The 11,204-nt window shown below is 40.9% G+C and overlaps 1 long non-coding RNA gene across 1 annotated transcript; it reads right to left on the minus strand.

Moving 5' to 3' along the window:
- Positions 1 to 1,389: 1,389 nt before the first annotated feature.
- Positions 1,390 to 10,902, minus strand: LOC114006993 (uncharacterized). The gene is made up of 3 exons (XR_003548656.1): positions 10,423 to 10,902; positions 4,717 to 4,874; positions 1,390 to 1,757 (listed from the first exon to the last, which is right to left on the minus strand). It is a non-coding gene; the product is annotated as an uncharacterized LOC114006993 (long non-coding RNA).
- Between the last annotated feature and the right edge of the window lie 302 nt (positions 10,903 to 11,204).

Consider the following 11,204-nt stretch of genomic DNA (forward strand, 5'->3'; position numbering starts at 1 on the left):
TCCATAAAAAAATTATATGTGACTGTTCATATCAGCATTATAAATAATAGCCAAACAAAATGGAATGACCAAATATTCATCAACTGATGAATGGATAAATAAACATGGTATATTCATACAATGGGATATTATTCACCCTTAAAAAGGATTGAAGTATTAATACTGATAAATGTGGATAAACTTTGAAACCATTATACTAACTGAATAAGGTCAGTGACAAAAAGCTACATGTTGTTTAATTCTCTTTATATAAAATATTTAGAATAGACAAATTTATAGATCTAGAAAGATGGAGAGTTGCCTAGGGCTGACAGCTGTGGGGGAATGAAGAAGGACTGCTAATGGAAACAACCTCTTTTTTTTAGGGTGATGAAAATGTTCTGAAATTAGATAATGGGAATGGTTGCATAATTTCATGAACATATTAAAAACTAATGAATTGTACACTTAAAAATGTAAATGGAGGGTGAGTGGGCAGCCTGGTAGTTAAAAAGCTAGATTCCAACATAGTTGACAATGGTTCAAGCCCCAGACCAAGGAACTTGAAAAGTCACCCTGGACATGTGTGCATGCATGCCAAAAATCTTGAGAGAATGGAGAAGGGATTGCATATGGCCATCTCCTCCTGGGAGTTGATGTCTCACTTTCTCTCTCTCTTTCTCGGGTGAGTGCATGCACCTGATGGCAAAAACTTTTTAAAAAATGTGAATCAGGGGAACCAGCAGTTAGCGTAATGGCTATGTTGCTGGACTCCCACGTAGTCAACTGCAGTTCGCATCCTGGACCCGATGGCTTAAAACTCACACCGGGCACGTGTGCATGCGTGCCTAAGATCCCGAGAGGAGAATGGAGGAGAAGGGATTGCGGCGTGACCAACCCCCCCTGAGGGGGTGATTTCTCTCTTTCTGTCTCTAGGTCTCTCTCTGTCTGTCTGGCGAGCGCACGCGCCCTATAGTGAAAACCTCTCCAAAAAAAAATAATAATAATGTGAATCAGGGACCAGCAGATGGCATAAAGGTTACATCGCTGGACTCCCACATAGTTGACTACAGTTCAAGTCTTGGACCCAACAGCTTAAAACTCACATTGGGTACATGTGCGTGCATGCCCAAAATCCCAAGAAGAGAATGGAGGAGAAAGGATTGTGGTGTGACCATCCCCCCGGGAGGTGATTTCTCACTTTCTGTTTCTGTCTATCCAGCGAATGCACATACCCTATACCAAAAATCTCAAAGAAAGAAAAGAAAAGAAAAAAAAAAGGAAACTATATTGTAGATTAACTAAATAATAATCATGCCATTAAATAAAAAGGCAGAAGAAAACAAATGAAGTAGAAAATTGGACCACCAAAAGATGTAAAGGCCACAGAGATTCTCTATTGCCTCTTTGTCTCTATACAAAATGATATTATATTTGATATACTATTTTGCACATCATCTGAAACACTGGTTTTAGCCCTTTGCTACTCACATGGTTATTAGCATCTGCATGTGTCATGAACTAGTTTTTTTCTATAACTCACCAGCACTAGACACCTCTTTCCACTCCACCAATGTTTGGTTATTTCAGGAGAATCCATGGGAGAATTGGTTGCTTGCCTTTTTCAGCTTCTGACTGCCACCTGTATTCCTTGACACATGGTCCTTCCTGTGTCTTCAAAACTAGTAGCACTGCATCTTCCATTCTCACTCCATCTCCCACTGTTCGGTGGTCATGTCAGCTATTCCTCTTCTGTCGTCAGATCATTCTCTCTCCCTCTTAAGATTCAGAAATGTCTCTTATAAATGTCTTGTAAGGACACTTGTAACTACACTTGGGTCCCATCCAGATAATCCAGGACAAACTCCCCATCTTAACAACCCTGTCAACTCATCTCAAGAGCATTACCTTAATCACATCTGCAAAGCCCCTTTTGCCATGTAAGGTAACACTCATGTTTCAGGGATTTGGGCCTGGATATCTATGGGAGCCACCAGTTGGGCTGCCACAGAGGCGATGATGTCCAGTTGTAAGTCCAAAACCCCAATGGAGGATAATGAAAAGGACAAGTTCCCCTCTAAAGTTTTGTTGCAATATTAGAAACAGCTGCTACTACTTTCAGTCAAAATTTTCTCATAGAAACTTTACATGCATTATTGTTCTATTTGTTGCAATCATACAAAATTTTATCTTAGTGAAGCAGGTGCATAGGCCCTGCTCGGGTCTTTTTGAAACCAGTGGTGGATGGCCAAAATTACTTTCCATTTATTTCCTGTGGGAAAGGCTGAGCTGTCAGCTGTACAGTAAATATTTCAGAGCTTTGGCTTAGAAAGGGTCTCCTGGAACCCAGGCTGCCTAGGTCAGCCATGGGTCTGCTGTTTCCTTTGATCTCTGATGTCTGCTCTGTGCTGATTTCCTCTTGCCTCCTTTGCTTTCGCTGTCTACACATCTTGACAAGACTGCTGGGTCTGCCTCTTTGAGGTCCCCGTGCTCTTTGAGTTTTCAGTTTTGAACATACTCTGAGGATGGGGAAGCAGATCACATGGATATAGGGAAAGTAGGAATGAATTATCCTTGGCCAAGTGGTCACAGAGAGGATCTTTCTTATTTCCTCCCCGCATCTTGTGAGTATACTTTGATATTTCTCTTTGACTCCTGAGCTGTTTTGTGAACTGGCTTCCAAATTTTCTAAAACATTCCACATACACAGGTTGCTAGACAGCTGGGTTCTGAATAACTGAAGCATTCCGAAATCAATCATCCTCAAAATTAACCAGATACCCCTGAGGCCTGCTTCTATTTTCAGTCTGTTCTGACTATTGAGTTAATGCGTCTCCTGTTTCATTCTTTCCATTTTATTATCAAGATCATTCTGAGGCAATAACATAGGCTCAAAAAAGAAATGGAAGAGTTCTGTAGAATCTGATCCCAACTTTTCTTGAGCTCTTTGCTTTGAACAAAACCAAAGCAGATGTTTTGCCATCTTTGCCATCTGTCGTGACTCCAGATGACATATCCCAAAGGTTCTTGTGATATTTTCATATTTGTCTCCTATTGAGCTTCTGTCTCATTTGTGAAGGTTCTTCCACACAACACTGCATACAACAGCACAGGATTCTGCAGCCACTGTCCAAACGGTGTGCCTAAGAGTATGTGGTCAGAATATATTATTGGGACCTTTCAAACCCTTTTCATAGTGATTATGGTCATAAAGGCCACACTATCTGGAGTGTCCAACACTGTGCTGAGATTTACCATCCTTTTAACTATTAAAATATCTCTCTGGGACCAGCAGTTAGGGTAATGGTATGTCGCTGGACTCCCAAGTAGTTGACCGCGGTTCGAGTCCTGGACCCGGTGGCTTAAAACTCGCCGAGCACGTGTGCATGCATGCCCAAGATCCCAAGAGGAGAATGGAGGAGAAGGGATTGCAGCATGGCCATCCCCCCTGGAGGGGAGGATTTCTCGCTTTCTATCTCTCTGTCTGGCGAGCGCACGCACCCTATAGCAAAAACCTCTCCAAAAAAAAGAAAAAAAATCTCTCTGGGGGGGTTAGTAATATCCTCATGGTACAAATCAAGGAGTGGAGGCACAGAGAAGTTAGCTAGCCAGGAATCCATTAATGAGTGGCAAAAGTGGGATTTGAATGCAGTTGTGTCTGGTTTCAAAGTTTATGCTATTAACTGCTATCTTGTCCACATAACATTTAATCCTGCCTTTTGTCTGCACCTGCTGAGGTTTGCTGTCCTAAGTTTAGAGCCTGTGATTGCTTTCACCTGATCTTCCTTTGCTAGCCTGGCACACATACACAGAAGACAATTCAGAACTCCCTCTGACCTGTACCTGGGCCAGGATTTTAGTATCTGGGCCTTTATATTTATCCCCTTAATGGATCACACAATAATGTTTCAGGTCTCCAGGTTCAATGTCAGCAATGACCTGCATGCAATATCTTCAAAATGTTGGAGCATTCTCTTTCCCCAGAGAACAATTGCTTAAGTAAATGGCCACAGGTGCTTTTGTGGGACAGCCTGGGGAACTAGCCTTTCCTTCAGTCTGTGCCCTCAGCTAATTACATATTCTTGATCTATTTCAATTGCATCTGTTGAAGAATACCCTGTTGGCTGCCTGTCTGTATTTCCCCTGGGAATGAAAATTTCTTGTAACCATTTTTATAGTTCTGTAGATCGGATTCCCCGAGCTGCCACTCTCACCTTACTGGTCATTATTAAAATTAGAATTACCTTGTATCTAACAGTCAGTGCCACCTCCTAGTCTCTGTTGCCTCCATTGCTAGCAGGGATCCCGGTTTTGTATTAAAATCTTCTCCAATATCCTTGACCTTCAGAGAACAGCCACCACTGGACTTCTTTGTGACACTTGCCTTCTCACCAGGGCATTCTTTTTGCTTTGACAAATGCTGTGATCTTCCAGACACTCTTGTGGAAAACAAAGCCTGCCAGGTTTTCTGGCCTTACATAGTCTATCCACTCTACCTTGCCTATTTTTCTGAGCCTTTTGATCTCTCCTGCCTTCATCTCCCATGGCAAATCTTGCATCTTCACTTTGCATCACATTTTCTAAACTTCCTGGATACAAGCTCAAACTCACACGGTTCCTGCCAGGATTTGTTAAATGTACCAAAAGAAAGTTCTTCCCTAGCAGTGAATTTTCCCCATCCAACTTTGCATTTCATCTCACTTTGTCCAGCCCCCTCTCCATTCATTCTCATCATACCTTTCTGGATCCCACTGGCATGTATGTATTGGCTGAGTCCCACAGCTCCTTTGGGCTACAGTCCCTGTTCTCCATTGGTAGGATCACACTTCTCTGGCCAGATCGTTATGACTTGACCCTACTTCTTTCTTTTTCTTCTTTTTAAATTTATTCATTTCCTTTGTGAGAGAGAAAAAGAGATAGAAGACAGATGAGCACTCCCAACATGGTCCCTATGCCACAGTCCACCCACAGTCTCAGCTGAGTAGGATAACATGCACATGCACACACACCCGGCGTGCATAGAGAGACTCCAGGATGCAAACCCATGACCTCTCCCACATGAGTCCAGCCATGTTACCACTGCACCACAACCAACCCCAGTTGCTGATCTGGTGGCCAAGAGGAGAACTGGGAGTAGATTTGCAAGGGGTAGGGAAGCAAGTTGTCATGCATTGTCTTCCAAAGCAGAACTTCATCATTTTCATGAAAAGACAGGCATCAACCTTTAAAGATAAGAGTAATGTACTTTGTTTAGGCCTGGTGAATTCCAGAGGCTTGGGAGATTTGGGACATTTTAATATATCAACTCATATGTCCCCATATCACTCCTTTTCAACCACAATGTGCAATCTGTTTCTAACAATCCCTTCTCCATTCTTCCCTCAGAATATTGGGCACACGTGCACACATGTCCAGCATCTTTTTCAAACCACCAGGTCTGGGACTTGAACTGCAGTTGGTCATGTGGGAATCTGATGCCTTAACAATTACATCACCTGCTGGTCCCTCTCCCCATGTTTTAACCAGACACATATAAGTCCCTGTTTGTATGTTTGCTCTTCCCTCTGTAAGAATAAAATTAGATTAGCCTGTCTTACAAAGATAAAGTCTAACCTTTGCCTCTTTTGTTTCTGTACTAAAGCAGATGCTGCTGAAGTTGTGGAAACCTGGGGTAATTTGTTAACACATTGCAGGGAGCCCGAGCCATTTGCAAACTAGTCTGGCAAGCTAGCCCAGACCTTTGTAGTGTAAAATCCCTCCCTTCTGCTAGCCCCAGAAACCCAGATCAAATGCTCCTGCAAGCCTGACCAAATGGTCGTCATAAGATTACCTTGTAACCTCTTATCTTGCTTCCTCCCCTCATCCCACAGACTCATGTCTATATAACCTGAATACTCCTATGTTCGGGACTTCACTCTTAGCCATGTCTTGTATGACTGGGAGTGGAGTCCTAGCGCGCTAGCAATAAAGCCTCTTGTATTTTACATCAAGAACCGACTATTGTGGTTGATTGGGGTCGCCATTTCCATAACACTCCGGTAAAAACCTTTCACCTCCTTTATCAGTAGATTATTTCTAACAACAAATTAAGGTGGATCATATTTTTTTCCATAGCAAAGCAGGGAGTTTACTGAAGGAGAGAGAAGGAAAAACAGAGCTCCCAGGAAGGGAGAGGTCCCAGCAAATAGGTTACCTGGATCAAACCCTTTTATGAACCCAGGATGGTCACAGAGCTATGGTTTAACCAAAACCAGGGATCAGGATGCTCAATGGTTTCGCTCCTACTTGGAATAACCATATCTCCCTTCATCTAAGGGAAGCAACAGGGGATCAACTAGAGAAGACAGAGCATTGCAGGTGAGGACACCTGCATCTCACCTGTGAGAGTTACTGTCAAACTACTGCAAGGTCTGAGGCTATCACAGCCTCTTGGGACTTCCATTCTCTCATTTGCAAAGTGAGGGAAAATTCAGCTGTGGCACTTTAAGATATTAGTACAGCTTTTGCTTGAAAAATGAAGAGGGCATTTTGTGGTATCTGAGTTCCGGTAATGTGAGAGGTTCCAGTCATGCTACCTCCCTCATTAACTTGTGATTATAATGTATACACAAGGCACTAATTCTTTATTTTTAAAAAATAAAATGGCGGCTAATTTGATTTGAATGCTCCAGTCTATGAGTATGCTTCATGATTTTTAATCCAATTAGTGTTGGAGATACTTCTGATTCTAAAGGTATCTGGTTTCTACTTATGGTATAAGTTTGTATGCCCCAATGACTCGTGTTTCAAGGAAAGAGAAGTTGGGGCCTATAGTCAATAAAAAGGTCTGTTTATGCGGTTACTTTGTTTTCTGTTATTAAACCCAAGTGCCAGGGAGCATAGGCTCTGCTTTTAGCTCAGATTTCAATAAGCAGCAGAAAATCCACAATTTTGACTTGACAGTTTGTTACACAAATAAGCATTATTTCTCAGTAGGGTCTCAAAACATCCTACCGAAAGGTAAACAAAAGCTGCCTCCATGACCACCATACTGGGGAACATTCTAGAAGTCTTGGCTTAGGGGTCTGGGGCCAGTAAGCCAGTGGGATAGCTCTTGGTTTGAGCTGAATGATACAAGGGGACTTCAAAAAGTTTGTCGAATGAAAGGATTAGTTTGTTGTGGTGCAAACAATTGAAATCCTGGCCATCTCTGTGATCTGGTGGTTAAGGCAACTGGATGCCATATGGCCATCTGCACAGTTCAAGTCCCAGATACAGCTGCTTGAGAAACATACCAGGTGTGTGTGCATCCATGCCCCAAATCCCAAAATGCGGGAGAGATGGAGAAGAGGCGATTCCCATGTGACCATTCCCCAGGCAAGCTGCTTTTCCTCTTCCTCTGTCTCTCTAGCAAGTACAGGTATCCTCTGATAATAACAACAAATCTAAATCCAGTCATAATTTTTCCGTAAGATGTATTTTTATGAACATTTTGAAGATCCCTTGTACAGGCAACCTTCAGGGCCTGATTCACCTCATCCCCGCACACATTTTCCTCTCATTAGACTTCAAAGTCAGCCTGAACCACTCTTCAAATAAAGAATATTTTCACTGAGAAAATAATGCCCTAAGTCAAATGTTCAACTCTGTTTTTGTTGGCGCCACATCAATTTAATACTCTGAAACTTCTAAAAAAAAAAAAAAAAAGGATGTGTTTGTAGTAACATTATGGTGCAATTTTTACACTTAACTATTTTAGTCAATAAAAGTCTTCATCACTCTCAAGGTAATTTAGTAATAAGAACCTTTCTTCTGACCTTGGTTGTTGTTGATAAAAGTCTCATGAAACCATCTTAGACGTAATGCAAGTTGTGCCCTTTGGCCTTGTGGTAAATCAGCCTATGATCCAATTTTCAGATGGCAGGAAAGTGAAAAGAAAACAGAGGAAAGTGAAAATGATCAATGAGGGGGCCATCAGGTGGCCTGATGGTTAAGGTGCTGGACACTCCTACATGGCCAACCAAGGTTCATGTCCTGGCCCTGGTGCCTTCCTTTCTCACTTTCCCTCTCTCTCTCTCTGTATCTCTCTCTGGTCAAATTAAAATACATGAATGAATAAATGAAATTATTTTTAAAAAATTGATCAATAGGAAAACACTTTGTCAATCCCATTTGCTTGGAAAAAAAACCCACCAAAACTAAGTAGTGACACTCCCTTCTGAAATGTGAAATAAGACTATGCTTCACAACAAGCTTTGCTCCCTAGTAACATGGCTCAAAAACTGTGTTCTTGGGACCAGCAGGCGGTGTAGTGGTTATCACATTGAACTCCCACATGACAGATTACAGTTCGATTCTCAGATCCAGTGGCTTAAAACTCACACTAGCACATGTGTGTGTGCACCCAAAATCTTAAGAGGAGAACAGAGAAGGGATTGCAGCATGGCATTCCCTGCCCCTCTCCCCCAGGGAGTGATTTCTCACTTTCTCTCTTTGTCTCTTTCTCTCTGTCTCTCTGGGGAGCACACACTCGTATTTCAGAAGGGAGTGTCACTACTTAGTATTGGAGGTTTTTGGGGTTTTTTTTGCAAGATAGAATTTAATATCTCTGCTGCTGAGGCTCTCAGGTGACTGAAAGAGAATGGAAAAATGAATCTTTCATAGTTTCAACAGAAAAAAAAAATCCTGGAACATTATTACCCACATTGCTGTCTATAAAGAATCTGGCTCTATGTGGTCAGTGAATAATGAAACATACATGAGACCAACAAAAATACCGTACAGACATTAAAAACAAATACTATCCCATCAGTAGAGTGTTGTTGTGGAGAATATGAAAAACATACCTCTGTCAAGAATGTGGAAAACAGGGAGACAAGGAGTGGCCTTCAAATAATTTTTTTTTTTGAAGGCTCGAAGAAAATTAAAAGCATATTGAACTTTGGATCAGGGCTCATGGCAAAGGGAGCAATGACAAGATTATTTCTTCTTGGCACTTCTAGCAGAGGGATTAGTTAATTGGATCTGTGGTTTTTCGATTTACTTGGTGCTTCTGGCACAGCTGTTGGATGGAGCTGGTTCTTGGGTCCATTTTGTTGTTGGGTCCTATGCCCAGTTTCTCAGGATGAGAGGAAGATTCTGGTCTGTCAGCACCCGGCATATTTTGACAGCCCGATATGGTGAGACTTACATTTATTTCAGCAGCACAGGGAACTTCAGCCTCATCGGGTGGAGAAAGATTCCTTTTGTGCAGACGTGGATCTATACTATTATCTGTGCTGTTAACAGGTGGAGCACCCCTAATCTCAAAGTCCAAAATCTGTAACTCTTTCAGTGCCAACATGACACCACGAGTAGAAAATTCCACACCCAACCTTCATGTGAAGAAGTTGAGGAAAATTGTTATCAGTAGCTCGTAGAGGCCGAGTCAGGAATTATGATGAGGCCAAACAACCACAGACCGACCAGAAGGATAGCTGGGATCATGACAGCTTTGCTTCCCATAGGTTCAATGTACATAAATGTTGTTTGATGCACAAAATTACTTGAAATGTATGAAATTACCTTCAGACTAGGTGTATAGGCTGCAAATTAAATGTAGTTGAATTTCTAGTTTAGACTTGGTCCTATTACCAAGATATCTCATAATACATATGCAAACATTTTAAAATCTGAAAAAAATTATAAACCAAAATACTTCTGTTCTTAAGCGTTTTGACTAAAGAATACTCAGCTGGTATTATCTTAAATCCAAAGGAGGAGAAATGGGGTGGTTAGAAAAGAAGGAATACGAACTGCAACCACACAAAAGTCAGATGACCCAGGCTGTGTCTTTATCTCCTCATAGTGAAGAGACAGACTGAAAAATCATCTCAACAATTACAGCCTCCCTTTCCCTCCCGATCTACGAAACTAGGAATTGATGTGATCTTTTTTCCTTAGAAGGTTAAGGCTAACATTAACATTATTTTGTTAAATAATGTGCTGTACATCTGTATTTATAAATTGTATATGTTATTTGCTTTTTAGAGATCTACTTCAAAATTCATGATTTCTGTAAAGATACTTTCAATGAATTGACCATGTAATTAGCCAATGAGCATCCTGATTATATTCAAATTATTGGGTAAATTGAAGAGTTGAGAAGAGTCTATTGATATTGCTAGTTTGTAACTTGCACAATTAGTCCACTCTTTACCCAGGTGTGAGTGACTATCTTACCCAAATAGTCCAACTCTCTTAATATCTAAAACAACCAAACAGGAAAAGAAGCAAAGGAAAACAAGAAAGCAAAACGAGGGAAGAGTACAATTGGGTTTCTTGCCTCACATGTCATTCTTAAACAAAATCATTCCTTTGGATGTTTGCTTTTAGAATTTGGACACCTAAGTGTTTTGCATATGATCCCTGCAGACACTGGCCACTGGAGAGAAATGAGAAAAGGAAGGTTTAGCTCTAACTTACCTCTTCTGAGGTGGGGGTCCGGCTGGGGACCTGGTGGAGTTCAGCAAGAGGCCAGCTTTAATTGATTCTGCCTCCTTTCCTTCCTCCCCTACATTCTCATCTGTATTGCAGAAAATGTAGACTTCAGCATGATTGCTTCTTTTCAAAGAAGCCAAGAAGAAAATTTAGAAAAAAAAAAATTATAAGACTTTGGGTCTAGTTCTAATAGAGTTATTCAGGAAACATGAAATTTGGGGCAAGATTCCTGGAACTCAGTTTCTCCATCTGCAAAAGGAAAAGTGGGACTACCTGAATGATCCCCATGGTCTTGTCCAGCTCTAATATTTCACAGCTCCAACTCATTGACTACAAATGTTTAACAAGTTTCTCAGAGATTTAGTGTACTTGTTTGCAGCACTAGAAACTTCTAAAATAATAAAAAAGCATTAAAAAAAAAGGCACAGAGATGCTAACTTTGTTATCTAAGGCCCTACATATGGAGCAATCTTTGATATAGCTCTTCCTCTCAATACTTAAATCTTTAATTTTAGTAATTATTATTTAAAGTTAATTATTGAACTAATTTAGAGTTAATTTAAAAAGAAACATATTGGCACTAAGTACTTGTTGATTCCAAGATGACCAAGGTTTTAAATATTTAACTTGTAAATATTGTAATTCAGACAAACATGACTTTATGAACAAGGAAGTTCAGGAGATTAAAATCCAGGAACACTACACTACAGTTGGGTCACGTTATAGATTGTGCAACCTTGTGAGCACATAGTCATTGTTTAAGACAA

The sequence above is a fragment of the Tupaia chinensis genome, unplaced genomic scaffold (assembly GCF_000334495.1).
Source record: "Tupaia chinensis unplaced genomic scaffold, TupChi_1.0 Scaffold000113_1, whole genome shotgun sequence".
Taxonomy (NCBI): Eukaryota; Metazoa; Chordata; class Mammalia; order Scandentia; family Tupaiidae; genus Tupaia; species Tupaia belangeri.